Raw genomic sequence first — 17108 nt, forward strand, 5'->3', positions numbered from 1 at the left:
CCCACATTAGATGTGCCATATGTGCCAAATGCTAAATATTTGGCACATTTGGCACACCAAACACCATTTGACCCCATTTATCAGATGTGTCATATCTCATATTTTTTGCAACATGCTATAGTAGAGTCACAAATTTGCCACAGTACGGACAGGTGTGGCATATGGATTTATTATTTTTTTATTCCTCTTTCTCTCTCATCTCTCCGTCAGTCTCACCCTCAAACCCCAATCCTTTTCTCTCTCTCACCCCAATCCTCTCCTCTCAAACCCCAACCCTCATTGCTCTTCCACGCCGATGTCGATGCCAACGCTGACAATCGAGTCTGGGATCGAACCTGACAATGAGTTGGATGCTAAAGACACATTCTTCAGCGAAATCAAGTCCCCAAACGAAGTGGGTATTTCACCATCAAGCACATTAGATGAAAGATTTAAATACTCGAGGTATGCATTTAGTGTAACCGAAGTGGGTATCTTTCCCTTGAGCTTATTATCTAGGTTCGGTTCCAATGGAGGTGGGTGGGTTTGGTTGGGAGTAATGTCGGTATGGGTCGGCGATGTCGGTGTGGGAAAAATATCGGTGTGGGTCTGTTGTGTGGGTCAGCAATGACGATGACGGCAATGAAGATGGTGGGTTTGGAGTCTGGGTTGACTTGGATTATGAAGGTTTTAGGTTTTGAAGTGGGTGTGGGTGAGAGTGTGGAGGCGGTGGGTTTGTTGAGGTTTGTGGTTGAGGTGGTGGTGGTGGTGGTGGGGCTTCCGATTTGGTGTTGGTGGGCTATAGGTTTGTTTTGAATTGTGTTTTAGGTTGTGGAGGATGTGGTGGTTGTGTGATGGTAGCTGTTGGTTGTTGGCAGCAGTGTGATGTCTGTTGATTGTGTTTGATTAATTGTAAATATTATTTTAATGTGTAGTAAATATTATTTTAATGTATAGAATTAAATGATAAAACATCTGATAAATGGGATGTTGTAAAATGATATGGTAAAATAATAAAGTAGGCCTTTATTGTGGCAAAATGGCATAAATTATGCCACAACTACTGTGGATGCTCTTCATAATAGAATTTTTTACATTAAAAGAGAAAAAAGATGACGAGAGACTAAGAGCCCGTTTGGTTTGTCATTTGAAAACACAGTGTTCAATGTTTAAACACTGAACACTAGTGTTCAAAATTTGGAACAATATGTTTGGTGACAGAATTTAAAATAGGGCTGTTTGGAAATGGTTGCTCAAAAACCCATGTTTGAAATATATTTTTTGAAACATGCTCGGATGTGATTTTAAACACTGAACAGATGATTCGGATGGCACAACGGTAATAAAAATTGAACTCAGATTTGACTGTGCCCGGACCCACTGAACAGCTTTTTTCTAATGTTTGTCTCCTCTCCTCTCTACTCTCATCTCTTCAGTCTTCACGCCCCAAAGAATATCATCTCATCTCTCCTCTCCTCTCTACTCTCATCTCTACAAAGAATATCACAGTCCAAACTCCATTACTCCTCTCACCCACCTCCATTACTCCTCTAACCCAGCGGCATTCCACCTCACCCCTCACGGATCCGGCACCATTACTCCTAACAATAGCTTCATAAATGCGTCAAAATCCCACACACACATCATTTGGAAGAAACCCCTATCAATCACAGTAATCCCTTTCTCCCAATTAATTCCTCACCAACGAAATCTGTTGCTAAGGACCAAACGGGCAACCTCACACAGTCCGAAGGGGTCGGTCAGGTAAAGGTTTTTAATTTTGTTAATTACTTGTTTCAGCTTTCTTTCACATCCCAATCAAGTTCAGATCATTTCACATTAATTCATGTTAGGGCTTCTTTTAATCCCATATATTCTTTCAGATGGAAGCCTCACTCCCATCCTCATCCACCTCTCTCATGCATTACAGAGCCTCTGCTTCCTCCTCTCATCGTGTTCCCTTACTGGTACGTCTGTGTAATATATAGTGAATCATGCTTCTAAGTTCTGTTTTAATTTTGTACGTAGCTCATTGAAAAAATCTCTTCATTTTGTGGCTTGCTGATGTATGCTTGTTCTGTATTATGGTTTAATGTTTTCGTTGAAGTAGAAAGGGAGTATGTATAAACGGCCATGTGAGAGAGAGACTTCAACTATTAATAGGTTTTGGTAATTTTTTTCTTTTTGGAGAAGTTTTGAATGTTATTCATTTCTTTGTTGGAACTTTTTCCCTTTCAAAAATCATCTAGATTTTGGCTTTCCAGGGACAAGGAGACTTCACCGGTTTATTTCCCAGTAATTCTTTTGTGGTGTTATTTATATTAAGTCTCGAAGAAGTTTCAAAAAAAAAAAAAAAAAGGTCTCGAAGAAATTTGTGTTTTGTGTATGAAGGGCAGTGATTTTGATTATGGGGTTTTTGCTAAATTTGTGTTCAAATTGTTAAAGCAAAGATTTGGGGAAGATTTGGGGTTTTGATAGTGGGTTTTGCTTTGGGTTAAATCAAATTTTTTTTTTTTTTTTTTTTGTTCCACTAACCTGAAGAAATCGACAACCAAGACCAAACTAGGTTTTGAGCAAAGAAAGAGAGAGGGAGAGATCTAGGTCTAAGAAAGAGCAGAGAGATTTTTTATTTTTATTTTTTAAAAGGTTATATATAGGGTTCCCATTCCCTGCAAATGTCTCCAAACATTTTAAAATCCAGTACATGAAAATAACTTATACAATACACTGTTGGTCTATTTAGTTGCCAAAAAGTGGAAGGAGGGGAAAGAAAGATTGGATTCCTAAAACTACCATTTTAATCCCAGATAGCTACAAGATCCCTCAGGAAATAAATGAAGCATAAGTCAAATGTGGGTAATCACAAACTGTGAAAAAAACCTGCATATACATAAAATTTTATAAGAACTTATTAAATGGCAGAAAGGATTCATCATTTTCCTTCCACAGACCCACTCTTTTCTTTTACTATTACTTATTTGAATTCTTCGTCTCATTATTGACAAGCAAGGTTTTAAAGTTATTATCAAAGTTTTCTTTTCTTGAAATTATAAGTTCATGAAAAAATGAATGTGGTAATTCACAGCTAAGATTTTTGTTGGCCTGCTTGAACTTGGTGTTGCTAATGCTGTTAACCTCTTTGGAGGCTCTTGTTGTTTTGAGTGTGGCCTTTTGGGCTGACTGTGTGTTGAGTCTCTTGTTGTTTTGAGTCTGGCCTTTTGGCCGGACTGTGTGTTGTTGTTGATGGTAGTTCCAACTTCTTATAAGTTTCTTAATTATTAAAAAAAAGAAGTGATTATTACTAAATACAAATCATTTTGAAATATTATTTTTTAAATTTTATATTTAGAAGTTAACATATTAAACAGGGCCCTTTTTTTTTCCTGCTAGTGCAGGTTTGAGAGTTGTCTCATACTGAATTGCTAATGTTTCTGTCCTATCTTCAGTTTGCATTGAAAACAGAATGTAGACCACTTTCTTCTTAACTTTTTTAATCAATTGTTATATGGTAGATTGCCATAGTTTTAAACCATAGGTTGATGTTTATATTAGCAAGTAGTGACAATGGACCTTGATAAGTCATTTTTATTTGTAAGCTTTATTCGGCTTTGATCATCTTCAATTACAACTTCTCAGATTTACATACAATCTCTGAAACATACTTTTGGTCTCTTCATATATACACGTGTTATCTAAGGTTATGTTTAATTTCGAACATTACTTAATAGTTCTTTGAAGCTTCACTTCTGTCTATGATAATTGAAAAATAGTATTGTGCATTCCTTGAAAAGATTCAAAGTAGTATAATTGCCTCTTTATGTCATGAACCAAAAAGGCTTCAGCTTTGGTTTGCTACATTAAATGACATTGACCTTTCAACATATATTCAACTATAAATTTATAATATGCTCTTATGCCTTGATAAATATACAATGCCACTACAAGTTGAGCTAAAACTGATGTGTATGCAATGTGTATCTTTGTATTTTTCCTTTATATGTGGTGAATTTTCTCTTATATGCCTGCTGCTTGGGTCTTTTACTGAGTAGTAAGTTAAAGATAATAAATCCATATCATAGAAGACCATTTTACGAGTCTATGTAAGTATACCAACATTTATTTAGATGGATGATGCCGAGGATAAGAAGTGGCCTGAAGCAGTTGAGAGACATTTCATTGATATCTTGTTAGAAGAGGATGCTAAAGGGAATATGCCCCAAGGCCAGTTCAAGTCTGGAACTTGGACAACAGTTGTCAATGAGTTTAACAAGCGTGCATCTAAAAGTTACACCAAGGCACAACTTACACAAAAATATCAACGACTGAAACAGAGACACCGCACATTCTCCCAGCTCATCGCACGTACAGGAATGGGATGGGACCGCATTTCAAATACGGTGACGGCCAGTGAGGATGCTTGGGCTGCTGCATTTGCGGTAAGTCCTTAAATCTGACTTAAATATCAAAAATATCAAAAATATGAGGTTTATTGAGTTATGAGTGTATTAATAAATAGTGGCTTTAAATAGTTTTTTTGTAGCATTTTCTCATGATGATACTTTTAGGAATGGAATAAAATCTGACTTATATATGGGGTTTACTGTGGGTTTAATGGGGTTTAATGTGACTTATAAAATCTGACTTATATCTTTCACTTATATTATTTTATTTATATTATTCATCTGCGAAATTACTCATATCTCATTGAAATATTCTGAGTAATCTTATCACATAGTAACAAAATAAATATCTAGAAGCACTGGCACAAGTTCACAAATGAGTACTCCCAATGTAATGATCTTTCCTGAGCACTAAGCATTTCTTAATTATTAGAATTTAGAATCAATGACAAGGAAGGTCCATTACCTATATATAAGAAAAGACAAAATTAATAAAAGACCCATTTCTTCAGAGTAGAGTGCAAGGCGAATTTGATAGCCATCACCCCTAACTCATGCTGAACCTAATGCCACGTTTCTGGCAGTCGGTCCATTAGAGATCAACCATGAGTCTAAAGTAGCAAAAAAAATTTCCCTCAAAAAAAAAAAAAAAAAGCAAAAAATTTTATAAAATATTCTACAACTGCTGAGTGTGTAGTTGTGTTAATTAAAGAAATTAAGATATAAAAAGTTTTGTGCTAATAAGTGGCATGAAATCACTGTTAGTATGGTTTCCTTGTTGGAAGAAATCAATGACAGATGTCAAGCTTTTTGCATGTGAGTCATGTGTGTGTATCTCCATCAAAATGTTTTATCAAGCTAGTTTTAAGCCAAAATGAAACCTTAAAAATTGAGTAAAGAACAAAATCGCTACTGATCTAATGCCATTTTGTCCCTTCAGTGGAATTTGAGCCATAATTCATGTCTACAATTTCCTAAAAAGCCTTTTTGGCTTTTTGAAATTTGGAATAAAGAGTGTTCTTATACGGTTATTATAATTAGCCATCTACTTTGTATTGGGTTTTATATCAATAAAACATCTAACCCAATATATATGGTTGTTAATAGGTCAATCATAAATTCAAGGAGTTCAAGAAAAAGGGGATGAGACACTATGAGCTGGTGGGCACGCTTTTCAATTCAAACATAGCCACGGGTTTCCTGCAAATGTCATCTGCCCAACCAGCTCCCAATAGTGATGAAGAGAGAGAACTTGATGCAGCCTTCCTATCTGAGGGGGTACATGTCAATGTTAGCATCGATGGTTTGGATGATTTGGAGGAGCTGCCAACACCGAGTGAAGCCCAAAGCCGGAGGCAAGCTGAAAAGCGGCCAGCTGAACCGTCTTATTCAAGTGGAAAAAGGAAGAAAGGGCACTCCCTTGAATCCATGACTAAGGCAATATGGGGTTTTACTGACATGAGGAACCGTCGGGGAAAAAAGTCCATCGACACTAGAGACTCTGCTGTAGGGGCTGACCTCGAGTCAATTACAGCAGCTGTAACTCTTCTGAACCAGCACACTGATGTCGATCATGCCACATATTGCAAGGTCGTGCAGGAGCTTCATAACGCCAAGAGTAGAGCCGCTTTTTTCGTCATGACGGTTGATAGAAGAAGGGCCTGGATTGAGTTTATTAGGGGTGGATTGCAGTAGTGGTGGTTGTGGTTGACAGCCTAGGAAGTTAACTGATGATGTGCACCGTGTAGACAGCCTAGGAAGTTAATTAGTACTCTTAGTTTACTTTAATGTGAATAGGCAAAGTTTGTATTATGTTAATACTATGAACAATGTTTGCATTATGCCTTCCTTTATTATGTTAACTTCCTTGGGACATCTATGGTATTTATGTAAGAAATATTGTAAGGTTGAATTTATTCAACCATCTAATTGGCTTTATTCCGTGCCAAATTTGCTTGTAATTCAGCATTTAGTAACCCTGTATTTAGGTGGGTTTGATGTAAGGGTAGTGAGTGAGATAGAGTGAAGATTGCTCAAGAGTGTGCAAGAAAACAGAGACTCGCGGCTGGGCCTCGCGGGTGACTAGCGGCTGCAAGCCGCCAGACGCAGCACACGTGCCAAGCATGCTGGAAGGTGAACAGTCATGCAAGCTGGAGCACTACAGGACAAAACAGGACAACTGGCCATACGATTATCTCGCGACTGGATCTCGTGACTTAGTCAAGCCGCGAGGTCAAGCCGCGAGCCACCCCTGTTTTGTAAAACCTGACGTTTCACATTCCTCTCCCACTCCAGTATAAATACCCCTTTTACCCACGATTGTAAGAGAGCTTCCAGAGAGAATTTTGGGAGAGAAACCCTAAAGAAAAACAAGATTGATTCACTCACAATCTATACATTAGAGTCTCTTCAAATTCCTCAACTCTCTTCCTCTCCATTGTCAAATCCTTGAGAGACATTATACCAAACCTGGTTCTCACCATCATCATCACTGTGAGACAGCTGTTTGGATTTCTGGGAAGCAGTTAGGAAGGAACCAATCTTCATTGGTTGATGCTACGGTCTAGTAGCGGAATCCGGGAAGCTAGAAAAGAAAAAGGTTGGGCGCAACCTCGTTGGAGCAAGAAGCTTGGAGGGCTTAGGTGCACTGGGTAGATTAGGCTTGGAGGGTCTATTGCTGTCCATGTATCCCAACTGTATTTTCTAGTGGATTGTTTACCGCTTGGAGGGCGGCGGAAAGGTTTTACGCCGAGGGCTTCGGTTTCCTCTTCGATAACACATTGCGTGTTGTCTTTGTGTTTGCATCTTCCTTCCTCTCTCTATCTTTGCCTTTTTATTATCTGCTGTGGATTGTGTTTGTTTTGGCTTAGATAGTTTTTATCCAATTCCATATTATAGCTTATGTTAAGTTTCTGCACACTTGTTGTTTGACATATTGCTTGAATTGGTTAAGTTGTAATTTGGGGGTCTAAACGTTCAAGGGTGTTTATACACGTTTTTGAACTTTCAATTGGTATCAAAGCGGGTACACTGTTATTGGTTTCATTACCATTGTGTGATCCTTGACTCCCTTTTGAGATGGATCGGTCTCAGTCCCTAAATGCACCATCATATTTTGATGGTAGTAATTATGCTTTTTGGAAGGTTCGCATGAGAGCTTTTCTGTGTTCTATTGATGAATCTGTTTGGGATGCTGTTGAGATTGGTTGGACCAGACCTGAGGCAGCCAAATCCACTTGGGATAAGGCAGCACTTGCTGCATCTAATGCTAACAGTAAAGCACTAAATGCTATTTTCTGTGGTGTGTCTCCAGATGAATTTCACAGGATTTCTTACATTACCGTTGCCAAAGAAGTATGGGAGATTTTGGAAACCACCTATGAAGGCACGAAGAAAGTGAAAGACACCAAGTTGCAAATGCTGACCACTCGGTCTGAGGAGCTCAAAATGAGTGAGGATGAGTCTTTTGACTCTTTCTATGGGAAGCTAAATGAGGTGGTTGTCAGTAAGTTCAACTTGGGGGAGAAAACAGAGGATTCAAAAATTGTAAGGAAGATCCTTCGATCATTGCCGGAAAGTTTTCGTGCTAAAGTGACAGCGATTGAAGAGAGCAAGGACCTTGATGACATCAAAGTACAGGAGCTGGTTGGTTCTCTGCAGACTTATGAGATGTCGCTGCCCAATCAACGGAAGAGTAAATCTCTTGCTCTAAAGACCATTAATGAGAAGGTGGAAGATCAAGACTCATCAGGAGAAGATGTGGTTGACAAAGATGTTGCATACCTTGTCAAAAATTTCAGAAAGTTCTTGAAATTCAAAAATAATGGGAGATTTGATGATAAAAGAAAATTCCAAAGTTCTGGAAGGGAGAAAAGGGAATTCAAAAAGAAAGATGGAAAAAAATCCCAACCTACACAAGGTGTCACTTGCTTCGAATGTAATGGGCATGGACACTTTAAGAAGGAATGTCCAAATTATTTGAAATCGAAAGGAAAAGTGTATGCCACGACTTTGAGTGACTCGGATTCGTCTGACTCAGAATCTAAAGAAAGCTGTGATGGAGAGGGGAACTATTCGGATTTTATGACTATTGCTCATGTTGAGTCTTCAGATGAGTTGAATCTGCTTGTACGTGACCTTGGAGAACATAGTGATGATGAATCACTAGGAATTGTTGAAGAATCAGATGCTGAAGAAGATAAAACCACAGCAAATCTTCAAGAGAATTATAACTCACTCTTGGAGAAGTCGGGTGAGTATACAAGGGTGGCCAAGGCTGCTGTGAGAAAAATGAAGAAAGCTGAGGAGGACTATAAAAGTCTCCTAATCCGATATAGAGAGGCCAAATGTGAGATAGAAACACTGAATGGTGAGTTGTCTGAAACTTACACTAAAGTGAGATTTCTTGAGAATGAGGTTGTGCAAGCAAATGCTAAAATAGAGAGGGTCACCACCAAGAAGCTAGATGATGTTATCTCATCTCAAAAGAGCTTTTCAGACAAATCCGGATTGGGATATACTGGAGGAAGTAGTTCATCTGGGAATGTCACTAAAGAAGTGAAGTTTGTAAAGGCCAAAGATCCAGTTGTAGCTGACCTTACTGATGAGAAGCTCAAGGTGGAGGAGAAGAAGAATGTGGTGAACCAACGGATGTTGAATCCCCGTAATCAATTTGTGGGTAGGTCTGAATCTCATGCCAAGTCACGCCCACGACCACAAAGAGGTCCTAGAGCAACTTATGTGTGTCATTATTGCGGACTTCAAGGGCATACTCGACCAAATTGCCAAAAGCTGAGAGCAAAGAATAGTTCAACTCCTCAAAGGTCAGGAGGACCTAGAAATGATAAAAGAAATTGGGCAGGTGATCAATCTAGAGATCAGAATGGTGATCCCGGAATGATGAACGTGATGAAGATGATTGGTGCATTCACCAATTGCTTGGAAAGCTTCTCACGAAGGTTTGAAAGCCCTAACTCCCGTACCCAATCCTATAAGGAAATCATCCCAAACGCAAGTGACGTGTGGGTGAAAAAGGGTACTCATGCATAAGCATTACAACATGTCCATGCATTAATACTTCCTATGCTTTGTGACGATGTTTGTTTGTTTGCTTGCTGTTTTTGCTGTTGGTTGTTTGCTTGTCTACTTGTGCATATTTTTAATTCTATCTTATCAATCTTTTTGTTTCTTGTGTCAAAAAATCCAAAAATCACATAAAAATTAGAAAATCAAAAAGCTTGATTGACTCTGTTGAGTTTTTGTCTCAAAACTTGTTTTGCCTTGTACCTTTGTACTAATGGCTTTGTGCATTTTCGAGCATTGCTTGTTTTCATGCACTCATATCACTGTGGGAAAAATCTTGAAATCTATGTGATTGTTGTAAACAGATCTTCAAACTTGTCATGAATGATTAGTGAATGATTATGTTGATCTTGAGACATGCATAGACTTGTGTCTATATATCTTCCCACTATTTATTTTTGTTTTGCTAAAAAGAGCTCACCAAATGTAAATCTCCAAATGAAAAGAGATATTGAGCTGCAAAAGCCTGTCGCACATTCTAGTATTTGACTAGGAAAAAGGGTAAGCGACCTTATATTAAAGTGAATGTTTATTCAAAAAGCCAAAGGCTTGTTCTTTAAAGTGAAATGTCATATATCACTCTCACAATGAGAGATGATTGCCTCAAAAGATCAAAAAGATCAAATGTTATGATTGAAAGTGGAGTCAAATGTTAAGCTCCAAGTTATGTTATCAAGTTGTGTGGGAGGTCATATATACATATTTCTATAATTAAGATGGGTCACATGATCTAGTGCTAATTGTGTATGTCTTGGTTGAATTGATCATTGAAGCTTCACATTAGACTAAGGACTATCTCATTGTTGATATCCACACACAACACACAAGTTTATGTTCAATAAATGCCATATTCATTTGTGTGATTGTACTTGATGAAATGTGTTTTCACATGCTCAATCTTTGTTAATTCAAGCACAAAAAGATTTTTGAGTGTTTTTAGGTGTTTTTGGAAAGTATTTTGTTTGAAAAATCTGAAAATTTCAAAAATCCAGTTTTGCCCTGTTTTGGCGGCTCAGTCGCGGGTATGTCAAGTCGCGTGTCTCAGTCGCGTCTTCACGGGTCATTTTTGGCGATTTGTTCGCGAGTGGAAGGTCCAGTCGCGAGGGTTACTCAGAGATTTTCGCGGCTCATCTCGCGACTAACTCGCGGGTAGACCTTCCAGTCGCGAAAAACACTTAGAAAAATTTTTCAAATTTTTGTCCTTAAGTGTTTTGGCGGCTTGAACTGGCGACTTTGTGGCGACTCAATCAAGTCGCGAAAAATGCGTGTTTGGCAGAAATAGGAGCAGTTTTTAAATCTTTTTCAGTTTTCCCTCGAACTTTTGTGACTGTTCATCTTCTCCCTAAACTATCTCCCTCCCAAACTCTCCGTGCACCCATTTCCAATCTCCATTGTTGCATATTTTCTGCTCAAATTCTTCAAGTCTCAGGTATGGGTTTTCAGTTTTGAACTCATTTCTACTTGTTTTTGTGTTTTTCCCTTTGATTTTTCGCATATGTTTATGTTTTAGAGATGGGTTTGTGATTCGGCTATTGCTCTATGTTCATGCTTAGCTTGCTGATGCTGTTGCTAAAGTTTGTTTTAATCTTGGTTGTTTCCCTTTTGGTCTTCATCTTGTGCTTAGCTAAGTGTGTCTTTTAGTTTATCTGATCTTGAGCTGTTGTGTTGTTTCAAAATGTTCCGTTTGAGGATGTGAGTTTTACTGTGTTAAATGTGCATATTATATTGTGTTAATCTGTTGGGAGCATCTGTTAGCTTCAAAATGCTGATTATGTGTCATATCATTTTTCCATTATATGTCTCAATGACATATATCTGCCTCTAGGATAGTTCCTATATCTGCTGAATTTTTCCCTGCATTCTCCTTGTTGTTCTTGTGTTTTCTAGTTTAGGCTTGTTTATCCATGTGGTTGATTTAAGTAGCTTCTTGTTTAAGTGTTCAAGTTCTTTTGTGTGGCTGAAATCTCTTTGTTAATTACATGGTACTGACTAGTTCTACACATATATTGTTCTATGCTGTTGTGGCCTCTTCTGATTGTTCACAGATGGCTCCCTCACCTCCGAAGAAGAAAACTCCTGCAAAGAAGGCTGACAAAAGATTGAAAATGGATTCTAAACTGTTTAGGTCAGTTCATCACTTTGAGAGATACAAGGATATCTTCTTGAAAGCAGGAATTATTCAAGAAAAATTTGTTGATTTGGAGGACTTAAGACAATCCTTTATCCCCAGCTGTTTTGAAGGAAGAGGATGGGAAAAGCTTCTGAGTGATTTCTCTGTAGTGTGTGAACCCCTGATTAGGGAATTTTATTCAAATGTTGTGATAAAAGAGAATGAGTTAAGTTGCTGGGTTAGAGGTAAAGAATTCATTTTGGATGCACATGTCATTGATGATGTGCTAGGGCTTGATGGATTAGAAGATCAGGAATTTATCAATTACAAGGATAGGAGTGTTTCTATTGAAACAGTTCAACAAAGGATAGGTAGGTAGAGAGAAGGAAAATGTTTGAATACCACTGCCTTCCCAGTGGACATAAGGTGTCTAACAATAATCATGATGTTTAACCTCTATCCCATAAAGAAGTTGACTACAATCAACTGTGCTAGAGCAATTTTTCTGATGGATCTCAAAGAAAAGAATTTCATTGACATAAGTTCCCACATATATGACACCATTGTGGATGAGACCACAACAACCTCTAGGCCAAAATTGATCTTTCCCAGTTTGCTAATGAGGATTTTTAGAAGAAAGGGTGTTCCAATCCCTCAAGACATCAGTCCCATGTCCACACCCTCTACAATTAACAAGCTTACCTGCAAAAGGATAAGTGTTAGGCTTCCAGGAGAAGAAGATGAAGGTGATGAGGGAGAGGGTGTCCCAATGGAGACTGAAGCAGAGGCAGCAGGGCATGCATCAACCTCAACACCCAGGAGGAGTGGCAAACGGTCTAGAGCATCAACTTCTTCAGATACACCTCCAGATGCTTTCCAAATCATTCTGGAACGACTTGATGGGATCAAAGAAGTCCAGACTGAGCACTCTGAGAGGATGAGAGCCATGCAGGACCAAATTGATGTTTTGTCTGCAAAACTTGACAGCTTCACCACACAGCATGATCAGTGACCCTTTGGCCATTCCGACCAAAAAGGGGGAGTAATGTGTTGAGGGAGAGTTATCAAAGTTGTCAAAATCAGAGACTTTGTTTATATATGCTTATGTTTTGGGTATTTAATGTTTTTATGGGTTTGATACACTGTGTTTTTGGTGTATAGTTGTTTCTAACTCATAACTTATACTCTTGGTTTAAACTTTAATATATTTTGATGATGTTATTCAGGAAGTTTTGTGTTTGTACCCATGTGCTTTTGTAAGCTTTTAGGGTTAATATTTTATGCATAGTTTGTAGGCTTTATGGTATGTACCTTGCTTAAATGCAGCCTTTATGCTATGTTGAAATCAGTACTTTAATCTAAATGTCTTGCATTTTGATTTATGTACTATCACTCTTGTGCCCTTTTAGGATTGTTCCTAGATGCATATACCTTGTGTACTATGCATTGGTTGAGTGTTGAACATACAAGTGTCTTGCCTTGTGCTTGTTAACTTGTATGTCCTTGTGTTCATTCCAAGTGTGAATGAGCACTGTGATCACTACCTTGTGGTGTTCACTTGGTTAATCAAGCCATGGTTTGTTTCTTAACTCCATCTTTGCTTGATCACATATTGCTTGTTTCATATGCATTTTACGATTTTCTACTTACAATGATCATGGTGTATTGTTGTGTTTCAGGAGTATTATGTTCATATGATTCAAGTGCTTCACAGCTTCTAGAGTTGGGTGTGAGTGAGTTTTGTTCAACTGTTCCCAACTCACATGTTAAGTCTAGAGTCTGTTTTAGGGTTTTGTCACGGAATAGCCAAAGGGGGAGATTGTAAGGTTGAATTTATTCAACCATCTAATTGGCTTTATTCTGTGCCAAATTTGCTTGTCATTCAGCATTTAGTAACCCTGTATTTAGGTGGGTTTGATGTAAGGGTAGTGAGTGAGATAGAGCGAAGATTGCTCAAAAGTGTGCAAGAAAACAGAGACTCGCGGCTGCAAGCCACCAGACGCAGCACACGTGTCAAGCATGCTGGAAGGTGAACAGTCATGCAAGCTGGAGCACTACAGGACAAAACAGGACAACTGGCCATACGGTTATCTCGCGACTGGATCTCGCAACTTAGTCAAGCCGCGAGCCACCCCTATTTTGTAAAACCTGACGTTTCACATTCCTCTCCCACTCCAGTATAAAGACCCCTTTTACCCACGATTGTGAGAGAGTTTCCAGAGAGAATTTTGAGAGAGAAACCCTAAAAAAAAACAAGATTGATTCACCCACAATCTATACATTAGAGTCTCTTCAAATTCCTCAACTCTCTTCCTCTCCATTTTCAAATCCTTGAGAGACATTATACCAAACCTGGTTCTCACCATCATCATCACTGTGAGACAGCTGTTTGGATTTCTGGGAAGCAATTAGGAAGGAACCAATCTTCATTGGTTGATGCTAAGGTCTAGTAGCGGAATCCGGGAAGTTAGAAAAGAAAAAGGTTCGGCGCAACCTCGTTGGAGCAAGAAGCTTGGAGGGCTTAGGTGCACTGGGTAGATTAGGCTTGGAGGGTCTATTGCTGTCCATGTATCCCGACTGTATTTTCTAGTGGATTGTTTACCGCTTGGAGGGCGGCGGAGAGGTTTTACGCCGAGAGCTTTGGTTTCCTCTTCGATAACACATCGCGTGTTGTCTTTGTGTTTGCATCTTCCTTCCTCTCTCTATCTTTGCCTTTTTATTATCTGCTGTGGATTGTGTTTGTTTTGGCTTAGATAGTTTTTATCCAATTCCATATTATAGCTTATGTTAATTTTCCGCACACTTGTTGTTTGACATATTGCTTGAATTGGTTAAGTTGTAATTTGGGGGTCTAAACGTTCAAGAGTGTTTATACACGTTTTTGAACTTTCAAATATGTTTTGTGGTTGTCGTGTCTTCTATGAATTTCTAACTTTGGTGACATATATATATATATATATATATATATATATATATATTTAAAAAGTAAGCTGTTGCATTCAATTTTGCAAATTTCTTTTTTGTGTCACATATCTACCTCATACGTTGTCAGCTATTTTAAGAATGTAGTATTTTATTGAGCATACAAGTGACATTGGCTGGAATGAGAATTTGGCTCATCCTTTCTCTTTTGTTAGTTATTTGTAGTTTTGCTGGAATTAGTTTGAAAGCAGCACATGAATTTTCTGCAAATTTTGTATACAACACTACCTAAAGGATTGTAATTTCTATGAAATCCACAGGTATCAGAGAGCCACGCCTGTTATCATTGATCCAGGTCTATATAGCTTGCATAAATCAGGTGCATTTTGGGTCTCAGAGCAAAGGAGTGTACCATCTACATATAGGGTACTTACAGGTGAGGATTTTTGTTTATTGCCTCTCATTACTAAACCTTCATGCCTCCACAACCAGCTTTAGCTTTCAGGTATTCCTTTTTACAAAACTTTGTTTCATTCTTTGTTAATTATGATTTGATTTTGCTGGAAGTATCAGTTTCTTGTCTGAAAAAATTTAGATTTAGCTCTTGTTTAGTGCTGTAGGGCACTTCAATTCATAGGAAATGATTTCTTTTCTAGTAATTAGAAGGATGTATTGAAGTTTGCTTTCAGACCCCTGGAAACTGATGTTCACTAATTTCCTATTCTTTTCCTTTCTTCTTCTTTGCATGCATTTCTAGGTGAATAATAGCTTCCAGAACACATACTGCAGAGCCAGAACTGCCAAACAATAAACTATGTTTTGTTTATTTTATTTTATTTTTCTTTCTTGTGTTAAAGACTATGTTTTGATTTAGTTTTGGAAAAGTAGTTTTATTGGTTTCGGGAAAGCAAGGATTTTTGTGTTGGTTGGTGTTGCTTTAAGGCAATGACTGTGGAGTCTTGATAATTGGCTGACGTTTTTATTTGTTTGATTGTTTGAGATATATTATGTAAGGTTGAATTTATTCAACCATCTAATTGGCTTTATTCCGTGCCAAATTTGCTTGTAATTCAGCATTTAGTAACCCTGTATTTAGGTGGGTTTGATGTAAGGGTAGTGAGTGAGATAGAGTGAAGATTGCTCAAGAGTGTGCAAGAAAACAGAGACTCGTGGCTGGGACTCGCGGGTGACTCGCGACTGCAAGCCGCCAGACGCAGCACACGTGCCAAGCATGCTGGAAGATGAACAGTCATGCTAGCTGGAGCACTACAGGACAAAACAGGACAACTGGTCATACGGTTATCTCGCGACTGGATCTCGCGACTTGGTCAAGCCGCGAGGTCAAGCTGCGAGCCACCCCTGTTTTGTAAAACCTGACGTTTCACATTCCTCTCCCACTCTAGTATAAATACCCCTTTTACCCACGATTGAAAGAGAGCTTCCAAAGAGAATTTTGAGAGAGAAACCCTAAAGAAAAAAAAGATTGATTCACCCACAATCTATACCTTAGAGTCTCTTCAAATTCCTCAACTCTCTTCCTCTCCATTGTCAAATCCTTAAAAGGCATTATACCAAACCTGGTTCTCACCATCATCATCACTGTGAGACAGTTATTTGGATTTCTGGGAAGCAGTTAGGAAGGAACCAATCTTCATTGGTTGATGCTATGGTCTAGTAGCAGAATCCGGGAAGCTAGAAAAGAAAAAGGTTCGGCGCAACCTCGTTGGAGCAAGAAGCTTGGAGGGCTTAGGTGCACTGGGTAGATTAGGCTTGGAGGGTCTATTGTTGTCCTTGTATCCCAACTGTATTTTCTAGTGGATTGTTTACCGCTTGGAGGGCGGCGGAGAGGTTTTACGCCGAGGACTTCGGTTTCCTTTTCGATAACACATCGCGTGTTGTCTTTGTGTTTGCATTTTCCTTTCTCTCTATCTTTGCCTTTTTATTATCTGCTGTGGATTTTAATTTGTTATGGCTTAGATAGTATTTAATCAATTTCATATTATAGCATATGTTAAGTTTCCGCACACTAGTTGTTTGACATATTGCTTGAATTGGTTAAGTTGTAATTTGGGGGTCTAAACGTTCAAAGGTGTTTTTACACGTTTTTGAACTTTCATTTGGTATCAGAGCGGGTACACTTGTTGTGGTTTAAATACCTAAGTGTGATCCTTGACCCCTTGTGTTTATTTGCCATGGATTGTGCTTTGTATGACTCTTTGCATGATTTGGTTGGTGTTGAATGTAACATGCCATGTGTTTGTAAAAATGCCTCTATGAGTGTTAATCCTCATAAGTGTGATGACATGTTATTTGAATCTATGGGTATTGTTGACAAACTCCTAAAGAAAAATGCTAAGAAGTTTCAAAAGAATTTGAGCAAGTTATTTTGTGAAAAGGATGATTTGATTGCTAAGCTCAATGAATCCAACAAATTGGTTAAGAAATATAAAAAACTTGCTGAAATTTCTCATGAAAAGCTGAAAGAGTTTGAATGTTTGAATATGGACTTGGATGCTAAACTTGTTTTGTCTAACAAACTTGTTGATGATCTTAAATGTGAAAATGAATCTCTTAAGATGCATGCCAAGTGTTTGATTGCTGAACCTATTGTTAAA

The sequence above is a fragment of the Quercus lobata genome, unplaced genomic scaffold, assembly GCF_001633185.2.
Source record: "Quercus lobata isolate SW786 unplaced genomic scaffold, ValleyOak3.0 Primary Assembly Scq3eQI_100, whole genome shotgun sequence".
In the NCBI taxonomy this organism is placed as follows: Eukaryota; Viridiplantae; Streptophyta; class Magnoliopsida; order Fagales; family Fagaceae; genus Quercus; species Quercus lobata.